This window comes from Pristiophorus japonicus, chromosome 1 (assembly GCF_044704955.1).
Source record: "Pristiophorus japonicus isolate sPriJap1 chromosome 1, sPriJap1.hap1, whole genome shotgun sequence".
In the NCBI taxonomy this organism is placed as follows: Eukaryota; Metazoa; Chordata; class Chondrichthyes; family Pristiophoridae; genus Pristiophorus; species Pristiophorus japonicus.
In genome coordinates this window covers 420,362,223-420,387,128 of record NC_091977.1, presented here as the reverse complement: position 1 = coordinate 420,387,128, position 24,906 = coordinate 420,362,223, and the positions used below count along the sequence as shown (strand labels likewise).

Sequence of the window (24,906 nt, the reverse complement as noted above, 5' to 3'; positions counted from 1 at the left end):
TAATCAAATTGCATACAGTGGGAACTTCTCTATTTTGAAAGGAAGATGCCAGCTCAACAATGGTCAATTGGAGGCTGTGAAAAATGTGATGCAACCTCAAGTGGTTGTTGAGAAAGGAAATAGTCGAGGAGCATTTTTTTTTTAAAAAAGGTACAGGAAAATAAAATACATTTAAAGAATGATTAATTTGTAAATGGGACGATAAAAATAGGCGTGTGGAAAAAATGAAAAACAATAACCATACAAAAAAGGCATGAATAAAGGAACATGCCCGACATTCAGACAGTTCTGATTTGCAGAAGCAATATAAACTTGATTACTGCTGATGGGAGAAATCAAATGAAAGATTGTCTGATTAGAACAGTTTATGTAAAGCAAAAGAAGGAAATGACACATTCTTCCAGCTAAGAGAACAGCTTAAGTTAAGCGCATCAACATTTTTACCACTGAATTGCTCATATCTAATGCATGTAGAGGGTAACAATGAATAAAATATGAAACAAAGAAAAAGATAAAGATAAACATATAAGAAAGAATAGAGCTTGCTTTTATATATGGTCTTTTTCATGCCCTAGGAACATCCCAAAACACTTTATAGCCAACAAATTATTTTGAAGTGTAGTCTGTTGTTATATAGGCAAACATAGCAGAAAATGTACAAGGTCCCACAAACGGCAATAAGATGAATGACCACTAAACCTAATTTTTGTTTGTGTTGATTGAGTGATAAATGTTGGCCAGAAGAGCTATCCCAACATACGAGGAATAACTGCTCATTTTCAACAGCAGCTACATTTTGTTCATAACACCTTGTGTGGATTCTCATATGCAAGGTAGGAAACATGCTAATGTGTACACCAATGGCTCCTTTGATACTGCTCAAGACTTTGCAGTTGTATTTCCAATACCCAGATACAAATATGAATGTATTAAAAAATATTCTAGTAAAGTCCGATTGAGTAGGCAAGTATGTTTTATTATAATGAAAAGACCACAGAAGAAGCAAAAAAAAAAGAGTATTAGACACAAGGTGTGGAGGTAGTTGGGGAGGAGGGGAAAGAATTTAGCAAAGGCAAATAAGAATTTATGGAGACGTAAAAACGGAGGGGAAAGGTGGAAGGTTTTGGTTATTTGGGATAACTCAGAGGATAATATGGAGCATAGCAAACAGATGGCATGGTGCAGGGCAGTCGGAAATGGGCTCCCACCTACAATTTCCATGTGATGCATTCCTCAAATGAGGCATACTATTATGTGGAACAGACAAATGAAGGTCAGGTACTTTCCCGTAGACAAAGAATCTTATGGGCCATGTCTCCTTGTGGTCAGTTATAATTGCACTCTACTATTGTGCAGCTCGCTTATTATCTACAAGGATTTCAACCATGGTAAAATTATGTCTTCATTAGGTAAGAGAATGGAAAACATTGGTAAACCTGCCCACATTTAAAATAGCCATTAAGAACGTCAATTTCCAAAATGGCCAACAATCCCATAAAAACGTTTGCAACTTTAATTTCTAAAACTATTGTATGATCATATTTTTCTGACGGAACCGTTGAATATTAAATTATCCCTTCAATAAGACAATCTCCCAGATTTTGCGATGGGTATGAGGGAGTACTTAGAGTACACCGTCATACCACCTTTGTAATCCACCATAAGTTCAGGATTTCTGCATACGTTTGCGCTAAATCCTGAATTTGTGGTCCGTCAACGTACGCGTTGACAGCCCATCTGGTCCATCACCGAAAACTTAATTGCTGCCGCAGAGTTGGACTGCCCAGTACCTATGTACAGAAATTTTACGGCTGGTGGAAACGGGTGCAGGGCCCTGTTTCCACAGCGTAAGAGGATATCCAAAATGAACAAAAGCTTTAAAAATGTTTTTTTTTTTTTAAATGATATTCAGGAACATTAAAAGTTTTAATGAGACGCAATTCTAGTGTGTTAAAGGCTGCAGTAATGAAGTAATTTAAATGAATGAAAGACCATCTATTTTCTATTTAGAGGACCAGGCCCAAGTGATCTCAGGTACGCTTCCGCACAGGCTGCATCCCTGGGATCCTTGAGCCATCATGCTGCCCTCCAGCCAACAGTGTCAAATCGCAATTTACAAACGAGGGCCATCAGGTAAAAGCATATTCTTTTTGGAGGTCGGCAACATATTCTGGAGGTACACTGCCGGCTGCAATTTTTGGCCCAATGCAGCAATCAGGGTGGCATTGATCGAATAACTAGGGCTGTAGAGAGGGCTTTAAATTAATTAGTGGGGGGTTCAGGTGAGCGAAAATGTAAAAAGTCAAAGAATAAAAAGAAGGCAATAGAGCAGGGTAGCACTGTGGGAAATTAAAACCAGAGCGTGACAGGAAGGGACAGAATGTATAAACATAAGAGTGAATCAGAAAGTGGGGTCAAAGCAGGAAAAAATGATAAAAAACACAAATTTAAAAGCTCTTTACCTGAATGCACGCAGCATTCGTAACAAAATAGATAAGTTGACGGCACAAATAGATACAAATGGCTATGATCTGATAGCCATTATAGAGACGTGGTCCCAAAGCAAGCGCTCTACTCGGAACTCGTCCACGGCAAATGAGCCAAAGGTGGGCAGCAGAAACGTTGCAAGGACACCCTCAAAGCCTCCCTGATAAAGTGCGACATCCCCACTGACACCTGGGAGTCCCTGGCCAAAGACCGGCCTAAGTGGAGGAAGTGCATCCGGGAGGGCGGTGAGCTCCTAGAGTTTCGTCGCCGAGAGCATGCAGAAATCAAGTGCAGGCAGCGGAAGGAGCGGCAAACCAGATTCCCCGCCCACCCTTTCCTTCAACCACTGTCTGTCCCACCTGCGACAGAGACTGTGGTTCTTGTATTGGACTGTACAGCCAACGAAGAACCCATGCTAAGAGTGGAAGCAAGTCTTCCTCGATTCCGCCTATGATGATGATGATGCAAGGTAACCGAGGCAGGATTATTTGACAATTCAGAAGGACAGAGAGAAAGGAAAAGGTGATGGGGTAAGTCTGTCAATAATGGATGGGATCAGTGCATTAATGAGAAACAATATTAGCTCAGAAGATCAAAATGTTGAATCAGTTTTGGTAGAGATAAGGAATAAGGGGAAAAAATTGCTGGTGGGCGTAGTCTACAGGCCCCCCAACAGTAGCTACACTGTTGGACGGAGTACAAATCAAGAAATAATGGAGACTTGTAAAAAAAAGGAACAGCAATAATCATGGGTGATTTTAACCTTCATATTGATTGGACAAAGCAAACTGGCCAGGATAGCCTTGAGGAGGAGTTCATAGAATGTATCCGGGATTGTTTCCTTGAACAGTACATTGCGGAACCAACCAGGCAGCAAGCTATCTTAGATTACTGTGTAATGAAACAGGATTAATAAATGATTTCCAAGTAAAGGATCCTCAAGGAATGAATGACCATAACATAGTTGAATTTCAAATTCAGTTGGAGGATGAGAAAGTTGGAACTCAAACCAGTGTCCTAAGCTTAAATAAAGGAGTCCACAAAGGTATGAAGGCAGAGTTGGCTAAAGTGGACTGGGAAAATATATTAAAGTGTGGGACGGTTGATGAGCAGTGGTATACATTTAAGGAGATATTTCTCGCAACAAATATATATTCCAATGAGAAGGAAAGACTGTAAAAGGGATAACCATCCGTGGCTAACTAAGGACATAAGGAATGGCATCAAATTGAAAACAAGGGCATACAATGTGGCCAAGACGAGTGGGAGGCTAGAGGATTGGGAAACTTTTAAAAGCCAGCAAAGAACGACAAAAAAAAAGAGGGGAAGATAGATTATGAAAGTAAACTAGCACGGAATATAAAAACAGATAGTAAGAGTTTCTACAGATACATAGAAAGGAAAAGAGTGGCTAAAGTAAATGTTGAACCCCTGGAAGATGAGACTGGGGAATTAATAATGGAGAACAGGGAAATGGCAGAGACGTTGAACAAATATTTTGTATCTGTCTTCACGGTAAGACACTAAAAACATCCCAATTGTGGATAATCAAGGGGCTATAGGGAGGGAGGAACTTAATACAATCACTAAAGAAGTAGCACTTGGTAAAATAATGGGACTAAAGGCGGACAAGTCCCCGGGACCTGATGGCTTACATCCTAGAGTTCAGAGAAGTAGCTGCAGAGATAGTGGATGCATTGGTTATAATCTACCAAAATTCAATGGATTCTGGGAAGGTCCCAGCAGATTGGAAAACCGTGAATGTAACGCCACTATGTCAAAAAGAAGGCAAACAGAAAGCAGGAAACTAAAGACCGGTTAGCCTAGCATCTGTTGTTGGGAAAATGCTGAAGACCATTATTAAGGAAGCAATAGCAGGACATTTGGAAAAGCATAATTCAATCAAGCAGTCAGCATGGTTTTATGAAATGGAAATCATGTTTGACAAATTTGCTGGAGTTCTTTGAAGATGTAACGAGCAAGATGGATAAGGGGGAACCAGTAGATATGGTGCATTTGGATTTCCAGAAGGCATTCGATAAGATGCCACGTTAAAGGTTACTGCATAAGATAAAAGTTCATAGGATTGGAGGTAATATATTAGCATGGATAGAGGATTGACTAACTAACAGAAAACAGAGTTGGGATAAACCTGTCATTTTCCAGTTGGCAGGGATCAGTGCTGGGGCCTCAACTATTTACAATCTATATTAATGACTTGGATGAAGGGACTGAGTGTAATGTAGTCAAGTTTGCTGATGATACAAAGATGGGTGGGAAATCAAATTGTGAGGAGGACACAAAAAATCTGCAAAATATATACAGGCTAAGTGAGTGGGCAAACATTTGGCAGATGGAGTACAATGTGGGAAAATGTAAGGTTATCCACTTTGGCAGGAAAAATAGAAAAGCAAATTATAATTGAAATGGAGAAAAATTGCAAAGTGCTGCAGTACAGAGGAACCTGGGGGTCCTTGTACATGAAACACAAAGTTAGAATACTGGTACAGCAAGTAATCAGGATGGGAAATGAAATGTTGGCAATTTATTGCAAGGGGGATAGAGTATAAAAGTAGATGTCCTGCTACAACTTTACATGGTATTAGCGAGGCCACACCGAGAGTACTGCGCACACTTTTGGTCTCCGTATGTAAGGAAGGATATACTTGCATTGGAGGCTGTTCAGAGAAGGTTACTCGGTTGATTCTGGAGATGAGGGAGTTGACTTATGAAGATTGGTCGAGTAGGTTGGGCCTATACTCATTGGAGTTCAGAAGAATGAGGTGATCTTATCGAAACATATAAGATAATGAGGAGGTTTGACAAGGTGGATGCAGAGAGGATTTTTCCACTCATAGGGGGAACTAAAACTAGAGGGCATACTCTCATAATAAAGGGACCGCCCATTTAAAACTGAGATGAGGAGGAATTTCTTCTCAGAGGGTTGTAAATCTGTGGAATTCTCTGCCCCAGAGAACTGCAGAGGCTAGGTCACTGAATATATTTCAGGCTGAGATAGACAGATCTTTGAGCGATAAGGGAATAAAGGGTTATGGGGAGCGGGCAGGGAAGTGGAGCCGAGTCCATGATCAGATCAGCCATGATCTTATTAAATTGCAGAGCAGGCTCGAAGGGTGAAATGGCCTACTCCTGCTCCTATTTCTTATGATAGCCTCCCAAAACTGGACTCCTTTATAATACCTCGACAATAAAGATAACACACAAGGGCAATATGACCCAGTGCTCATCATAGGCAAACAGGCTAGAAGAGCTTCACCACAGGGAATAAGAGGGTAAACATAGAAAATAGGTGCGGGAGTCGGCCATTCGGCCCTTCGGGCGTGCGCCGCCATTCATGGCTGATCATTCCCTCAGTACCCCTTTCCTGCTTTCTCTCCATACCCCTTGATCTCCTTCACCATAAGGGCCATATCTAACTCCCTTCTGAATATATCCAATGAACTGGCATCAACAACTCTCTGCGGCAGGGAATTCCACAGGTTAACAACTCTGAGTGAAGAAGTTTCTCCTCATCTCAGTCCTAAATGGCCTACGCCTTATCTTAAGACTGTGTCCCCTGGTTCTGGACTTCCCCAACATCGGGAACATTCTTCCCACATCTAACCTGTCCAGAGTCGATAGACTGTTGGAAAATTATCACCAATGCATCCACTATTTCTAGGGCCACTTCCTTAAGTACTCTAGGATGCAGACTATCAGGCCCCGGGGATTTATCGGCCTTCAATCCCATCAATTTCCCCTACACAATTTCCTGCCTAATAAGGATTTCCTTCAGTTCCTACTTTTCACTAGACCCACTGTCCCCTAGTACACTCGGAAGGTTATTTGTGTCTCCCTTTGTGAAGACAGAGCCGAAGTATTTGTTCAATTGGTCTGCCATTTCTTTGTTCCCCATTATAAAGTCACCTGAATCGGACTGCAAGGGACCTACATTTGTCTTCACTAATCTTTTTCTCTTCACATATTTATAGAAGTCTTTGCAGTCAGTTGTTATGTTCCCTGCAAGCTTCCTCTCGTACTCTATTTTTCCCCGCTTAATTAAACCCTTAGTCCTCCTCTGTTATTCTAAATTTCTCCCAGTCCTCAGGTTTGTTGCTTTTTCTAGCTAATTTATATGCCTCTTCCTTGGTTTTAACACTATCCTTAATTTCCCTTGTTAGCCACGGTTGAACCACCTTCCCCGTTTTATTTTTACTCCAGACAGGGATATACAATTGCTGAAGTTCATCCATGTGATCTATAAATGTTTGCCATTGCTTATCCACCGTCAACCCTTTAAGTATCCTTTGCCAGTCTATTCCAGCCAATTCATGCCTCATACCGTCGAACTTACCTTTCCTTAAGTTCAGGATCCTAGTTTCCGAATTAAATGTGTCACTCTCCATCCTAATAAAGAATTCTACCATATTAGGGTCACTCTTCCCCAAGAGGCCTCGCACAACAAAATTGCTAATTAGTCCCTTCTTATTACACATCACTCAGTCTAGGATGGCCAGCTCTCTAGTTGGTTCCTCGACATATTGGTCCAGAAAACCATCCCTAATACACTCCAGGAAACCCTCCTCCACCGCATTGCTACCAGTTTGGTTAGCCCAATCAATATGTAGATTAAAGTCGCCCATGATAACTGCTGTACCTTTATTGCACACATCCCTTATTTCTTATTTGATGCTGTCCCCAACCTCACTACTACTGTTTGGTGGTCTGTACGCAACTCCCACTAGCGTTTTCTGCCCTTTGGTATTCCGCAGCTCCACCCACACCGATTCCACATCATCCAGGCTAATGTCCTTCCTTACTATTGCATTAATTTCCTCTTTAACCAGCAGCACCACCCCGCCTCCTTTTCCTCTTTGTCTATCCTTTCTAAATGTTGAATACCCCTGAATGTTGAGTTCCCAGCCCTGGTCACCCTGGAGCCATGTCTCCGGGATGCCAATTACATCATTTCCGTTAACTGCTATCTGCGCAATTAATTCGTCCACCTTATTCCGAATACTCCTCGCATTGAGGCACAGAGTCTTAAGGCTTGTCTTTTGAACACACTTTGCCCCTTTAGAATTTTGCTGTAATGTGGCCCTTTTTGTTTTTTGCCTTGGGTTTCTCTGCCCTCCACTTTTACTATTCTCCTTTCTGCCTCCATTTTATTTCCCTCTGTCTCCCTGCATAGGTTCCCATCCCCCTGCCATGTTAGTTTAACTCCTCCCCAACAGCACTAGCAAACACTCCCTCTAGGACATTGGTTCCGGTCCTGCCCAGGTGCAGACCGTCCAATTTGTACTGGTCCCACCTTCCCCAGAACTGGTTCCAATGTCCCAGGAATTTGACCCCCTCCCTCTTGCACCACTCCTCGAGCCACGTATTCATCTGAGCTATCCTGCGATTCCTACTCTGACTAGCACGTGGCACTGGTAGCAATCCTGAGATTACTACTTTTGAGGTCCCAGTTTTTAAATTTAGCTCCTAGCTCCCTAAATTCGTCTCGTAGGACCTCATCCTGTTTTTTACCCATGTCGTTGGTAACTGTATGCACCACGACAACTGGCTGTTCGCCATCCCTTTTCAGAATGTCCTGCACCTGCTCCGAGACATCCTTGAGCCTTGCACCAGGGAGGCAACATACCATCCAGGAGTCTCGGTTGTGGCCGCAGAAACACCTATCTATTTCCCCTTACAATTGAAACCCCTATCACGATAGCTCTCCCACTCTTTTTCAAGCCCTCCTGTGCAGCAGAGCTGCCCACGGTGTCATGAACTTGGCTGCTGCTTCCCTCCCTTGATGTTTTGCACTACCTTCCTTCCACTGCTCTTCCTATTGGTCACCCATCCCCTGTCTGGCTGTGTAACCTATACCTGTGGTAAGACCAACTCGCCAAACACATGTTATTCACGTCATTCTCAGCATCATGGATGCTCCAGAGTGAATCCACCCGCAGCTCGAGTGTCGCAATGCGGTCCGTCAGGAGCTGGAGACGGATACACTTCCCACACACATAGTCGTCAGGGACTTCCCACAAAGTACAGGAAGAGCATAACACGTGTCCGAGCTGTCCTGCCATGACTTAACCCTTAGATTAACTTAATTTGGAAAAATGCTAAAGGTTACTTACTGCTATAGAAAAGAAAAAGAAAAACTACTTAGCAATCACCAGCCAATCACTTACCCCCTTGGCTGTGACATCACCTTTCGATTTCTTTCTACTTCTTTTTGCCTTCTCTCCCTGCAGTTGCATCGGTAGGCCCTCTCGCCGATAAGAACTCCCGAGCCTCTCCTCGATGCTGGGCCTTAAGTAGGCCGCCTCGATCTCCCCGCTCTGCCTCTCGCTGACAATGAACTCCCGAGCCTCTCCTCAATGCTGGGCCTTAAGTAGGCCGCCTCGATCTCCCCGACAACGAACTCCCAAGCCTCTCCTCAATGCTGGGCTTTAAGTAGGCCGCCTCGATCTCCCCGCTCCGCCTCTCGCCGACAATGAGCTCCCAAGCCTCTCCTCGATGCTGGGCCTTAAGTCATCCTGCCTCAATTAGAGTAAGGCTTGCTTCAGCTGGAGAAGCAGTGAAATAAGGAAGTAGCAGTGGAACATTATATAGGGATTAGGTTACCCCCTCAGCCTTCTTTCCCCCCACCCCCAAGAGAAAAGAGGCCCAGACTGTTCATCCTTTCCTGATATGTATAGCCTCGCGTTTCTGTTATCATCCTTGTAAATCTTCTCTGCACCCTCTCCAGTGCCTCTATATCCTTTTATTAATAATATAAGCAGCACAAGAAACTTAAGAAAATAGGAGTAGTAGGCTATTTGGCCCCTCGAGCCTGCTCCACGATGCACTATCATGGCTGAGCTGATCTTGGCCTCAACTCTACTTCCCTGCCCGCTCCCCATAACCCTCAACTCCCGTATCGTTCAAAAATCTGCCTATCTCCAGCTTAAGTATATTCAATGACCCAGCCTCCACAGCTCTCTGGAGTAGAGAATTCCAAAGATACATGACCCTCTGAAGAAATTCCTCCCGATCTCTGATTTAAATGGGCGATCCCTTACCCTGAAACTATGCCCCCTAGTTCTAGATTCCCCCATGAGGTGAATCATCCTCTCTGCATCTACCATGTCAAGTTCCCTCAGAATCTTATACGTTCCACTATCACCTCTCATTTTTCTAAACTCCAATGCGTATAGGCCCAACCTGCTCAAGCTTGCTTCATAACACAACCCCACCATTTCAGGAATCAACTCCATGAACCTTCGCTGAACTGCCTCCAATGTAAGTATATCCCTCCTTAAAGGAGACCAAAACTGTACGCAGTACTCCAGGTGTGGTCTCACCAACACCCTGTACAGTTGTAGCAGGACTTCCCTACTTTTATACTCCATCTCCCTTGCAATAAAGGCCAACATTCTATTTGCTTTCCTAATTACTTGCTGTACCTGCATACTAACTTTGTGTTTCATGTACAAGGACCCTGATCCCTCTGTACCGCATTTTGTAATATCTCCCTATTTAAATAATAATTTGCTTTTTTATTTTTCCTACTAAAGTGGATAGCCTCATATTATCCCACATTATATGCCATTTGCCAAATTTTTGCCCACTCACATAGCCGATCTATCTCACTTTGCAGATTCTTTGAGTCCTCCTCACAACTTGCTTTCCCACCTATCTTTGTAGCATCAACAAATTTGGCTACATTATACTCAGTCCATTCATCCAAGTCATTAATATTGATTGTATATCCCTAGTGGCACCCCACTAGCTACAGTTTGCCAACCTGAATATAACCCTTTTATCCCGATTCTGTTTTCTGTCAGTTAGCCAATTCTCTATCCATATTACCCCCAATCCAATGAGCTCTTACCTTGTGCAGTAACCTTATGTGGCACATTATCGTATGCCTTCTGGAAATCCAAATACACATTATCTACTGGTTCCCCTTTATCCAGCCTGTTCCTTTCATCCTCAAAGAATGCCAGCAAATGTGTCAGACATAATTTCCCCTTCATAAAACCATGCAGACTCTGCTTGACTGTATTATGATTTTCTAAATGTCCTGCTACGATTTCCTTAATAATGGACTCCAGCATTTTCCCAGTGACAGATGTTAGGGTAACTGGTCTATAGTTTCCTGCTTTATGTCTGCCTCCTTTCTTAATCAGGGGTGTTATATTTGCAGCTTTCCAATCCGCTGGGACATCTCCAGAATCCATGGAATTTTGGTAGTTTACAACCAATGCATCCACTATCTCTGCAGCCACTTCTTAAGACCCTAGGATGCAGGCCATCAGGTCCAGGGTACTTGTCCACCTTTAGTCCAATTAGTTTGCCTAGTACTTTTTCTCTGGTGATCGTGATTGTTTTAAGTTCCCCCCTCCTAATAGGCCCTTGATTATCAATTATTGGGATGCTTTTAGTGTCTTCTATGGTGAAGACCGATACAAAATATTTGTTGAGAGTCTCTGCCATTTCCTCATTTCCCGTTATGAATTCCCCAGTTTCATCCTCCAAGGGACCAACATTTACTTTAGTTACTTTCTTCCTCTTAAAACACCTGTAGAATCTCTTACCATCTGTTTTTATATTTCTTACTAGTTTACTCTCAATCTATCTTCTCTCAATGGTCGTCCTTTGCCGGTTTCTAAAAAATTCCCAATCCTCTGGCCTTCCACTAATCTTCGCAACATTGCTTGCCTTTGTTTTCAATTTGATACCATCTTTTACTTCCTTAGTTAGCCACGGATGGTTTATCCTTCTCAGAGTCTTGCTAAGAGTTATGAAATATCTTCTTAAATATCTGCCACTGCTCATCTATCATCTTGTCCTTTAATCTATTTTCCCAGTCCACTTTAGCCAACTTTGCCTTCATACCTTTGTAATTGCCTTTATTTAAGTCCAGGACACTAGTTTGAGACCGAACTTTCTCACCCTCAAACTGAATTGGAAATTCTACCATGCCATGATCACACTTCAAGAGGATCCTTTATTATGAGATTAATTAATCCAGTCTGATTGCACATTAGCAGATCTAAAATAGTCTGCTGCCTGGTTGATTCCACAATGTATTGTTCTAAGAAACCATCCCGAATACACTCTATGAACTCTTCCTCAAGTGGCGATCAAAATTGTACGGAGTACCCCAAGTGTGGTCTAACCAAGGTTCGATACAAGTTCAGCATAACTTCCTTACTTTTCAATTCTATACCTCTCGAAATAAACCCTAGTGCTTCGTTTGCGTTTTTTAAAAAATGGCCTTGCTAACTTGTGTTGCAACTTTTAGCGATTTGTGTATTTGTACTCCGAGATCCCTTGGTTCCTCTACTCCATCTACTCTCATGCTCCAAGTAATAAGCGACCTCCTGATTCTCCCTACCAAAATGTAATACCTCCCATTTTTTTGTATTGAACTAAATTTGCCAATTATATGCTCATTCTGCAAGTTTATTAATGTCCTCCTGTAATTTGTTGCCATCCTCTTCAGTATTGACTATCAATTTGGTGTCATCCGCAAATTTAGAAATTGTGTTTTTGATGCCAAGGTCTAAATTTTTGTATTGAAACAGAACTTGCACAGAAGATTCTTCACATTAAAAGAAAGAAAATGAATAGCAGCATGGGAGCGAGCTTTGTACATAGATATTAACATTTTGAAACAATCTACCATTATTCCTCATGTTTTCAACCTACATCCTTAGACTTGTTTGGAGCACAGCAAAACTGCAACTCAACCTGAACTTAAAATCAATCCTCAGTAATCCAAGGAGCTGCTTTGTAATGGACTTAAGTACTCTCTGCATCATGGCTAAATGTAGCCACTTCATGAATCGAGTAAGAATGGTTTCCTGGTGTGCTCAGCCCTGATGGGGAGCATCACAAGGAGACCCATTTTGCTAACCATCGCTTTGTAATAAGTTCTGCTAAACTTTTATTTCCAAAGAAAACCTCAAACCATTAAAGGGGTGGGCGGGGTGGGGATGGAGGCGAGCGGTGTGAAACTCCTTTATCCTACCGACACAAGAACATATTTTTCTGCATACATCAACTATGTGATACTTTTCTTTCAATGGAAAAGTCATGAGGTGCTTGATTTTTTTAGCACAATGCTTTCCTAAGACAGGTGAAAAACTTTGAAAAAGAGGGAACTGAGTCGAGAACGTTCCCATCCATATATGCAAAAAGGCAAAGTGAAGTACCACTAAAGTCTGCAGCTCACTAATTTTCCAGACAGATAAGAGCTAATTAAATAATAGCCGTGAGAAATCTAGGACTGCAGGAACCGACGAGTTCAAGAGGTTCTGAAATTAATTTGCACAAATTCAAATTCCATGAACAACAAAAAAGGGTTGAGCTTGCAGGTACCCTTCATAAACCAGAACACAACAAGAAGTTTCTTTACCATCACTCCCCACTACAAGCATGGTTATAGGAAGAAATAACATCATTTGGGAAGAGGTTAGAATCAGCTCCTCATTCAACATTTACAAGTACAAAAAAAAACATTGGTACATTTAAACCCAATAGTTTCAACGTTGGCCAAAACTTCAAGAGTAGCGTTTTCCTACTCTAGGATCATCCTAGAAGGCAACAACACTACTAAGCTCCTTTTCTCTTCTATGAACTGCCTCTTTAAACACTTAGCCCCCCAGCTCTAACAAGTGAGAGGAGATTGTGGATTGTGCTGTCTCCAAGATAGACACCAACTATTCAGCTGCCTCACCCCACTACCTGCCCCCAGGCTCCCCCTGCCATTGCCCTAAATTCACAGCTCGCTCTATCCTCTTGTGCCCTCTCCAAGGTTATCTCATCCACGAGATTCACTTCCTATTCCCGCTAAATTTCTGAAAACCCAATTGGCCACCATTTAAGTGGCTATTGTAAATGTTCCCACTTCTCAGGCACTTTCCTATACCTTTCAAAACTGCCATCTCAACCCTCCTAATCAAATCCACTCCAGCTCCTCTGCCTCACTAACTAACCTTTCATCCACAACCAGACTTTTCTTTCCAAGATTCTATAATGTGATATTGCTTCCCAAAGTCATTTTGAATCACTAATCAGGTTTCCACCCTTTCTACATCATTGAAACAGCCCTATCCACAGTCACGACAACATTCTCAGACTGTGGTGCATTACCTCCCCATACCTTTCTTGAACTCTCTGAAGCCTCCTCCAATGCCTGTTGTCCTGCTCCATGGATCTTGCATGCTTCCACATTTACAATCCAATCATAGCCAGAACAGGTCTAGCAATAACTTCTCTTTCCCAAGCCTGAACCATCATTTCCAATGTCCCACCAAAATCTATTCTTAGCAGCTCCTCTTTCTCATCTACATGCTGCCCTTTAGCGACATCATCAGAAACCATAGGGTCAGCTCCCATCAGTATGCTGATGGGACCAAACTCCATCTTCCTTCTTGATCTTTCCGCTGCCTATATGTTCTTCGTCCAGTTGCAGTGCAATCAGGAGGCAGGTGCCCTGTATTTAACACTGAAGGGCATCAATTGCAATTTGATACCCGATAACTTCAGATTGGAGTGTGTGGAACTTTAGCTTGGAATGTGTGGACATTCAGCTTGGAATGGCTAAATGTACAGCACATTAAAAAGATACATGATACTCAGAAATAGAATTTACAAATAATCCTGTACCAGTATTTTGACCTGAATCATGGCAAATTTGACTGTTGGTAGGCAAGACTACAAATGCTTGTGTTTGGAACCACGCCCCTCTGAGCAAGTTAAAACTCATCCTTCAAGGTCTCTACTTATCATTTTCATAAGCCGGTTATCCAGATATAGGTAAATGCAGAGACCTGTTTGCCACAATAAAACATTCAGAACATTGGAAAACACTTGAGGAGCCATCGTCAGGTTAAACTGTGGTGCATTGTAACAGTAGATTGCCTCATTGTTACGTCTCCTGTGAGCTTTTCGGATTCTGAAATTAAAGCATCTTTCAAGTTAGCAGCAACTAGTCAATCTCCTGACTAGACCACCTGCATTTGATCCAACAGGACCTTTTCTAAAGCGATAATCGTAGGAACTAGTTGCTCAGGTTACTTGCCTGCACCTCCTCGGACTGTCCCCCAAAAAGAGTCATTCCATAGAATTCTAAAGGAACTCTCAGCTTTAATTCATGGTCTACTCCACATATGTATCTAATTATTTTTGATTTCTCTCACAATCAGTTTTCCCATTCCACCATCCCCTCCCCCCAACACGAGTTCCCTGCAGTCATTGGGGAAAGAACCATTGTAAACAGAGCCAACAATGGAGAATTGCCCAGAAGTGACAATTATGATTACAAAGAACGAGACTGATCACATACCTAAATACACGATGCTGCGTTTGGTTACTCTTTCGAACAAATTTTATACAACACATTTCACTTTCAGGATTTCCCAAAGCTCTTCACAGCCAATTAATTACATTTGACGTGTAGTCACTGTTTTGTAGGCAAATATGGCAGCCAATTATTTACATCAAGGTACAACTTTGGAGGTACAGCGACCAATGGAAGTAAAGTGCTGCTGGAGAGGCTTGTGGTGATTAAATGTTAGAGAGGCCGGGGAGTAGTTGGGGGGGGGGGGGGGGGGGGGGGGAATTTGGGAACATCCCGTTTGGGGTGTTAACTTTTAAAAGTCGAAAAAATTAGCGCCAGTCATTAACCTTTTTCTACTTTTAAACACTTTGGTGGTAGTGCTCCAGAAGGAAGTGGAGCACAAAATCAGGCACTCCACTTCCTTTCTGGAGTGCAATCGACAGCTGGCGGGGCGGTAAGTGGAGCAGTGCTGCACATTGGGCCATGCAGCACTGCTGCGTTGAAAGGCTCCTTCCCGCTCAATTAGCCCGATGCACTGAAGCAGTGTGCCAGGCTGATCAATTGTGGGCAAAGGCGACTGGCCAAAAACCTGAAAGAGAGAAGGTAAATTTATTTGGTACTTACCTCGGCCACCTTGCCTTTACATATCACTTCCGAAGTGCCCGGCCTCCCGATAGATGCCTCCTGCAGCTACCAGTGTTTTCACCCGGCAATGCTGCATGGGGTGAAACACAAGTTCGAGTCTGGGGCGCCAACGTCACGATCTCCAGGCGACGGAGATTGGGGCGCAATGCTATACCGCCGCCGCAAACCTCCCGCTGAATATGCCAGGAGTCGATGTTAACGCCATGCTCAGTCAGAACCTGGTTAGCAGCCACAGCCCCCTCCCAACAAGGCGATAACAGGAGGAGGTAAGGAAGCCAATTTCTAGGCCAAAGTACTCAAAACTCACATTATATGTATTGTATTTTTTTTTTTAAGTAACCCAGAACACAAGCTTTTTAGCATACACATATACACAAATAGACTATTCCTTTTTTCAAAAGGTCGACCAGGATTAGTGAGAGAAACCTACTTAAAAATGTTTTGAAAAAATGTTAGGGTTCTCGAAATTACTGAACTGTTAAAATAACATTTAAGGACAAAAGTATATGTATGTACATGCATAATGTGCATATATGGTGGTATCCATGATGACACCTAGTATACAGTGCAGAGTAAAACTCCCCAACTTCAGAAATGCACCATCTCTTAGATCAGTGCACACGTACAAATGCCAAGCACATCAAATGTTTCCCTAAGCGAGACGTAGAACAAAAATTGTGCTAAGTATGGTAATATCTGTTCAGCAGTTTGGGAAGCAGGAAGTGGGTTGACACTATCCAAGTTGTTTTACGAAGACACCAACAACAACAACAACAACAACTTGCATTTAACTAGTCCCTTTAACATAGCAAAACAAGCCAAGGTGCTTACAGCCAGATTAAAAGACCTTCATCCTACTCCTGGACTAGATTTAAACACAGATCCCAGAGGTGAAAGGACAAACATTTAAATGAATAATTGTCAGTTCCTCCATTTTGATGGGAGAATGTTATTTCTGAATGGCAAAATATGATGAACTACAAGTTACTGAGTGATGGGTGGAAGAATGTCATAAATTTTCCTTCTCCTTCAGCTCCAAGTTCTTCCATCTGTTTGGGAGGGGGCTGAATATTATAAACTTGGGGTAAACAATCAAGGAAAAGTTATTGTGCATGAAGTGAACACAAACAGAGGGACACATTATTCATATTTTTAGAAGATAGGATTGCATAGGATATACGGCACATTAACAGGCCATTCGGCCCAACCAGTCCATGCCAACGTTTATGCTCCACTCGAGCATATTAATGTCCTCCTGTAATTTGTTGCAGTCCTCCTCAGTATTGACTATCGCCCCCAATTTAGTGTCATCCATAAATTTAGAAATTGTGTTTTTGATTCCAAAGTCTAAATCGTTAATACAAATTGTAAAAGGACCTTGGCGGACCACTACCCACCTTCTGCCACTGTGAATAGCTACCTTTTACCCCAACTCTCTGCTTTATGTCTTGAAGCCAGCTAGTTATCCATTCTGTTACTTGTCCCCCTACTCCGCATTCTCTGACCTTGTTCATCAGTCTATTATGCGGTATCTTATCGAAGGCATTTTGAAAATCTAGATAAATTAAATCTATTACCATTGTCTGCAGATTGCATTATTTTTACTTTAGTGCTTCTTAAGAGACTACACTTTACTACATGAATATGATGATATGCACCCCATAGGAATTCACTTCTATCCACAATTTCTGGTATTAATACTCAGTTTTATACTAGTAATGCATTGCCATACTATAAAATAATTAAGCATAATGCTAAGAAATCTGAGTGTATTCAAAAAACACCATTCAATAAATAACCATTAATGCATCATTAAAAAAAAAATCCCACTCATACAAAATACTACTACATTTTTTTTTAAGTGCATCATAGAAATTTACGGCACAGAAGGGAGCCATTTGGTCCATCATGTTGGTGGCGGCCGAAAAAGAGCTATCCAGCCTAATCCCACTTTCCAGCTCTTGGTCCGTAGCCTTGGAGTTTACGGCACTTCAAGTGTATATCCAAGTACTTTTTAAATGTGATGAAGGTTTCTGCTTTTAGCACCCTTTCAGGCAGCGAGTTGCAGACCCCCATCACCCTCTAGGTGAAAAAAGTTCTCCTCAACCCCCCTCTAATTCTTCTACCACTTACTTTAAATCTATGCCCCCTGGTTATTGACCTCGGCTAAAGGAAATCAGTCCTTCCTACCTACTCTGTCTAGGCCCCTCGTAAATTTATACATCTCAATTAAGTCTCCCCTCAGACTCCTCTGTTCCAAATAAAACAACCCCAGCCTATCCAATCTTCTCTCATAGCTAAAATTCTCCAGTCCGAGCAACATCCTCGTAAATCTCCTCTGTACCCTCTCCAGTGCAATCACACATTTCCTGTAATGTGGTGACCAGATTGTATGCAGTACACTAGCTATGGTCTAACTAGTGTTTTATACAGTTCAAGCATAACCTCCCTGCTCTTATATTCTATGCCTTGGCTAATAAACAAAAGCATCCTGTATACCTTCTTAACCACCTTATCTACCCGTCCTGCCACCTTCAAGGATCTTGTGGACATACGCAAGTACATGCAGATAATAAATGATAAGTATTACAATTCAGAGAATTTATTGATGTCAAAATTCCAAGAGCAAAGTTATGTATGCATGCATTATTTATATCTTTCAATTACAAAAATCCTTTAAACCAAATTCATACAGAACAATTAACTGAGTGTTACATTATTTCCTGTGAAATCCTATTGCCATGCGCAAGTACAGTGAAACCTCCATTACCCACACAATTTTAATTCAGAATTGTATTGGAATGCAGCCGATTGCAGAATGTTACCTCATTGTACGTTACTTTGTCAATTTAATATTGTCAGATATCCAAAAGAAATGAACTTGTATTTATATAGTACATGATCATGTTCTTCAGACACATTAAAGCTCTTCATATCCAATTATTTATTTATAAAATACTATAACTAGGGAAGCCCAAAATGCGCAATCTGTGTCCGTGCAATCCAATCCTTGAAGCCTAGGCAATTCAGTGTTATTTGCGATTATATCTCTCATTTGTTGGTTTGTCCAGTTTAATTTTGAGTCTCAAGTTTGGAAAGAGTTGATTTTTGTTGCCGTTTTGGTGAATAAATTCTAATCAGCACACCAAGATTGGTTAGCATTAGTAACTTGAGATCTATGCAAATTAGTGGGAACATGGATTTAAACTAGTGTGTGGCATCCAAGGCCTTGTAGTTTACATGGCTGAAAGAAGGACAGGTGTGATAGCTCAACATTCTTGGTTACAGATGGGAGAGAGGGAGGTAGCAGTATTAAAGAAGCAATTACAGCTATGAAGAGGGATGATATGTTAGAGCGGTCATCAAACGAGGCCATATGGGTTGAAATGAAGAACAAAAAAGGGTCAATCACACTGCTGGGAGTATACTATAGACCCCCAGTCAGAGGGCGATAGAAGAGCAAATATGTAGACAAATTTCTGAGATGCAAAAACTATAGGGCAGTAATAGTAGGGGATTTCAACTACCCCAATATTAACTGGGATAGAATTATTGTGAAAGGTATAGGTGGTGTGGAATTCCTAAAAAAAAGTTCTCCTCAATGCATTTTAAGTCAGTATGCAACAAGCCCAACAAGCGAGAGGCTGGTTCTGGATTTCGTTTTAGGGAATGAAGCTGGGCAGGTGTAAAGGGCATCAGTGTGAGAGCATGTTGGTGCTAGTGATCATAATTCAGTTAGATTTACGGTAGTTATGGAAAAGGACAAAAATAGACCAGGAATAAAAGTCCTCAATTTGGGAAAAGCCAATTTTGCTAAGCTTAGATAGGATTTAGCCAAAGTGGACTGGAAACAGCTACTAGAAGGTAAATCTGTGTCAGAGCAGTGGGAAGAGATCCTGAGGGTTCAGAGCAAGTACATTCCCTTAAATAAAAAGGGTGGGACTAACAAATCTGGAGCCCCTGGATGTCAAGGGACATACAGGGTAGGATAAAGAAATAAAAGCAAGGCTTATGACAGATACCAAGGGCTCAATACTGCAGAAACCCTAAGTGCACGGCTATAATTAAAAAGGAAATTAGGAAAGTAAAGAGAGACCATGAAAACATTTTGGCAAGTAAAATCAAGGAAAACCCAAAAGATACTCTATAAATACGTTAAGAGCAAGTACTTTGGTTCGGTATTCACTAAGGAGGACACAAACAACCTTCCGGATATAAAAGGGGTCAGAGGGTCTAGTAAGAAGGAGGAACTGAGAGAAATCCTTATTAGTCAGGAAATTGTGTTGGGGAAATTGATGGGATTGAAGGCCGATAAATCCCCAGGGCCTGATGGACTGCATCCCAGAGTAGTTAAGGAGGTGGCCTTAGAAATAGCGGATGCATTGACAGTCATTTTCCAACATTCCATAGACTCTGGATCAGTTCCTATCGAGTGGAGGGTAGCCAATGTAACCCCACTTTTTAAAAAAGGAAGGAGAGAGAAAACAGGGAATTATAGACTGGTCAGCCTGACATCAGTAGTGGGTAAAATGATGGAATCAATTATTAAGGATGTCATAGCAGCGCATTTGGAAAGAGGTGACATGATAGGTCCAAGTCAGCATGGATTTGTGAAAGGGAAATCATGCTTGACAAATCGTCTGGAATTTTGAGAGGATATTTCCAGTAGAGTGGACAAGGGAGAACCAGTTGATGTGGTATATTTGGACTTTCAGAAGGCTTTCGACAAGGTCCCACACAATAGATTAATGTGCAAAGTTAAAGCATATGGGATTGGGAGTAGTGTGCTGAAATGGATTGAGAACTGGTTGTCAGACAGGAAGCAAAGAGTAGGAGCAAATGGGTATTTTTCAGAATGACAGGCAGTGACTAGTGGGGTACCGCAAGGTTCTGTGCTGGGGCCCCAGCTGTTTACACTGTACATTAATGATTTAGACGAGGGGATTAAATGTAGTATCTCCAAATTTGCGGATGACACTAAGTTGGGTGGCAGTGTGAGCTGCGAGGAGGATGCTATGAGGCTGCAGAATGACTTGGATAAGTTAGGTGAGTGGGCAAATGCATGGCAGATGAAGTATAATGTGGGTAAATGTGAAGTCATCCACTTTGGTGGTAAAAACAGAGACAGACTATTATCTGAATGGTGACAGATTAGGAAAAGGGGAAGTGCAACGAGGCCTGGGTGTCATGGTACATCAGTCATTGAAGGTTGGCATGCAGGTACAGCAGGCGGTTAAGAAAGCAAATGGCATGTTGGCCTTCATAGCGAGGGGATTTGAGTACAGGGGCAGGGAGGTGTTGCTACAGTTGTACAGGGCCTTGGTGAGGCCACACCTGGAGTATTGTGTACAGTTTTGGTCTCCTAACTTGAGGAAGGACATTCTTGCTATTGAGGGAGTGCAGCGAAGGTTCACCAGACTGATTCCCGGGATGGCAGGACTGACATATCAAGAAAGACTGGATCAACTGGGCTTGTATTCACTGGAGTTCAGAAGAATGAGTGGGGATCTCAGAAACGTTTAAAATTCTGATGGGTTTAGACAGGTTAAATGCAGGAAGAATGTTCCCAATGTTGGGGAAGTCCAGAACCAGGGGTCACAGTCTAAGGATAAGGGGTAAGCCATTTAGGACCAAGATGAGGAGAAACTTCTTCACCCAGAGAGTGGTGAACCTGTGGAATTCTCTACCACAGAAAGTTGTTGAGGCCAATTCACTAAATATATTCAAAAAGGAGTTAGATATAGTCCTTACTACTCGGGGGATCAAGGGGTATGGCGAGAAAGCAGGAATGGGGTACTGAAGTTGCATGTTCAGCCATGAACTCATTGAATGGCGGTGCAGGCTAGAAGGGCCGAATGGCCTACTCCTGCACCTATTTTCTATGTTTCTATGTAAGAGGATAACAAAGAGTAGGGCCTATTAGAGACCATAAAAGTCATGTGTGCTTGGAAGGGGAAGACATGGGTATGGTTCTTTACGAATACTTTGCGTCTGTTTTCACAAAAGAGAGGCGATGCTGACATAGCAATCAGGGAGGAGTGTGAAATATTAGATGAAACAAAGAGAGGGAAAAATATTAAGGGACTTAGCGGCTTTGAAACGGGATAAATCTCAGGCATGGATGAAATGTATCCCAGGCTGTTGAGAAGCGAGGGGGGAAATAAGCAGAAGGTCTGACCATAATTTTTCAATCCTCTCTGGCTACAGGTGTGGTGCTAGACGACTGCTGATGCTGTTTCTTTGTTTAAAAAGGGAGAAAGAGATAGACTAGAGTAATTACAGGCCAGTCAGCCTAACCTTGGTGGTGGGAAATTCTTGGAAAGAATTCTGAGGGACAGGATAAATATTCATTTAGAAAGACACGGATTAATCAAGGACAGTCAGCATGGATTTGTTACAGGAAGGCTGTGTCTGACTAACTTGATTGCATTTTTTCAGGAGGTAACAAGGAGGGTCGATGAGCGTAGTGCGTTTGATGTAGTGCATATGGATTTTAGCAAGGCTTTTGGTAAGGTCCCACATGGCAGCCTGGTCATCAAAGTAAACTCTTATGGGATAGAATCATAGAAATTTACAGCATGGAAGGAGGCCATTTCGGTTCATAGTGTCCGCGCTGGCGAACAAAGAGCTATCCAGCCTAATCCCACTTACCAGCTCTTATTCTGTAGCCCTGTAGGTTACGGCACTTCAAATGCACATCCAAGTACTTTAAGCTGGAACCAAAATTGGCTCAGAGGCAGGAAGCAAAGCGTAATGGTCGGTGGGTGTTTTTGTGACTGGAAGGCCGTTTCCAGTGGGGTTCCGCAGGGCTCAGTACTGGGTCCCTTGCTTTTTAATAAGAAATAGGAACAGGAGTAGGCCATGCGGCCCCTCGAGCCTGCTCTGCCATTCAATAAGATCATGGCTGATCTGATCATGGACTCGGCTCCACATGCCTGCCCGCTCCCCATAATCCCTTATCGTTTAAGAAACTGTCTATTACTGTCTTAAATTTATTCAATGTCCCAGCTTCCACAGCTCTGAGGCAGCGAATTCCACAGATTTATAATCCTCAAAGAAATTTCTCATCTCAGTTTTAAATGGGCGGCCCCTTATTCTAAGATCATGCCCTCGAGTTCTAGTCTCCCCCATCAGTGGAAACATCCTCACTGCATCCACCTTGTCAAGCCCCCTCATAATCTTATACGTTTCGATAAGATCACCTCTCATTCTTCTGAATTTCAATGAATAGAGGCCCAACTTACTCAACCTTTCCTCATCAGTCAACCCCCTCATCTCTGGAATCAACCTAGTGAACCTTCTCTGAACTGCCTCCAAAGCAAGTATATCCTTTCGTAAATATGGAAACCAAAATTGCATGCTGTATTCCAGATGTGGCCTCATCAATACCCTGTATAGCTGTAGCAAGACTTCCCTGCTTTTATACTCCATCCCCTTTGCAATAAAGGCCAAGATTCCATTGGCCTTCCTGATCACTTGCTCTACCTGCACAGTATCCTTTTGTGTTTCATGCACAAGTACCCCCAGGTCCCACTGTACTGCAGCACTTTGCAATCTTTCTCCATTTAAATAATAACTTGCTCTTTGATTTTTTTCTGCCAAAGTGCATGACCTCACACTTTCCAACATTATACTCCATCTGCCAAATTTTTGCCCACTCACTTAGCCTGTCTATGTCCTTTTGCAGATTTTGTGTGTCCTTCTCACACATTGCTTTTCCTCCCATCTTTGTATAGTCAGTAAACTTGGCTACGTTACACTCAGTACCTTCTTCCAAGTCATTAATATAGATTGTAAATAGTTGGAGTCCCATCACTGATCCTTGCGGCACCCCACTAGTTACTGGTTGCCAACCATTTATCCTGACTCTCTGTTTTTTGTTAGTTAGCCAATCCTCTATCCATTCTAATATATTACCCCAACCCCGTGAATTTTTATCTTGTGCACTCACCTTTTATGTGGCACCTTGTCAAATGCCTTCTGGAAGTCCAAATACACCACATCCACTGGTTCCCCTTTATCCACCCTGTTCGTTACATCCTCAAAGAATTCCAACCAATTTGTCAAACATGACTTCCCCTGCATAAGTCCACGCTGACTCTGCCTGACCGAATTTTGCTTCTTTGTGGTATATATCAATGATTTAGACACTGGGGCTTAAATTCCGCCCTCACTCGGTTCGCAACGCTGATTCGCCGAAAACAGGCTTTTCCGATCTGCCAAGTTTTGGCTTGACAAATCGCATGCATCCCCGCAGCCAGGATATGCCAGTGAATGTCCTTGAAAGTCTTGCTCCTGGTAAAAGCAGGTGCATAGCCTACTTTTACAAATGTAAGAGTTTTAAAACACAAAAATAAAATTTAAACACACATTTTTATGTTAAAAACTGTGTCTACTAAGGCATGTTTATTTTAACGGAGTAACTATTTGTACTAAGTCTCCCTTCTGCACGTGTTTGCCGACGCACGCGCAGAACCGAGAGTTAGGAAAAATATCACCAACTCCACCCCGCCCCAGCGCAATTCCTACTAACCCTTTTCTGCGCACGCGTCCAATACCACGTTGCCGCCACTGAGCAGTCGAATGCATCCGCCGAACCTCCCACAGCGCCAAGCCGAGTCTCCCTCAGCACCGGGGAGAGCAGAGCGAGGTTGGGGGCAGGGGAATTGGAGTGGAGAGGGGGAACTCAGAAGACAGATTGCATTCTTCCCACCCCTGGTGCGTGCAAGCGCGGAGCATGTATTACAAGGGACATCGTTGGGGTGGATGAAATCCAGAAGTCACGACACGGTCACTATTCACATCATACCCAATAAACCTGTTAACAATCCGCACACAATGCCCCATCTTATGGGGGGGTGGGGGTGGTGGGAACGCAAGGTCTTGCGCTTGGGTAAGGGTCTTCAGCTGGCGGAAGGATGCACTTATGCTTGGGTAATGGACATCAGCTGGGGGAGGGATGCACTTAGGCTGGGGTAATGGACTTCGGCTGTGGGAGGCAGCACATGTGCTGGGGTAATGGACTTTGGCTGGACCTTGGTGGCTTTTGGGGAGATCTATCCTCTGTGGCTTCTGAAGTCAAAATGGATCGAATTACAAATTCACGCAGAACTTGGGCTGGGTGGTTCCAGTTACACATTCCAGAGGAACTTCAGGGTGTGGCTTTTCCTCAAGAGGGCCAATCAGCAATAGGTCTGGAGAGCCAGAGAAACGGCTGCATTTCAGTTAGTACAAATAGATGCATCCTTATTTTAAACCCTATTAAAACACTTAAAAAAAAATCCAAACACACTTTTTTTCTAAAACATTTAATGAACTTTAATTTCAATTAATTTTAATTATGTGAGGTGTGTTTGTTTTGTGTGGTTTTTTTCCTCATCAATAGCAATAAGTACTCTTAGATACGGAGTTCTTATTGCTATTAATGAGAATACTGTACCTGATTG

The 24,906-nt window shown here is 42.5% G+C and overlaps 1 protein-coding gene across 5 annotated transcripts in view; it reads right to left on the bottom strand.

Moving 5' to 3' along the window:
• rb1cc1 (RB1-inducible coiled-coil 1) overlaps positions 1 to 24,906 on the bottom strand; it is a 251,120-nt gene that overhangs the window by 55,234 nt on the left and 170,980 nt on the right. The window lies entirely within an intron of this gene.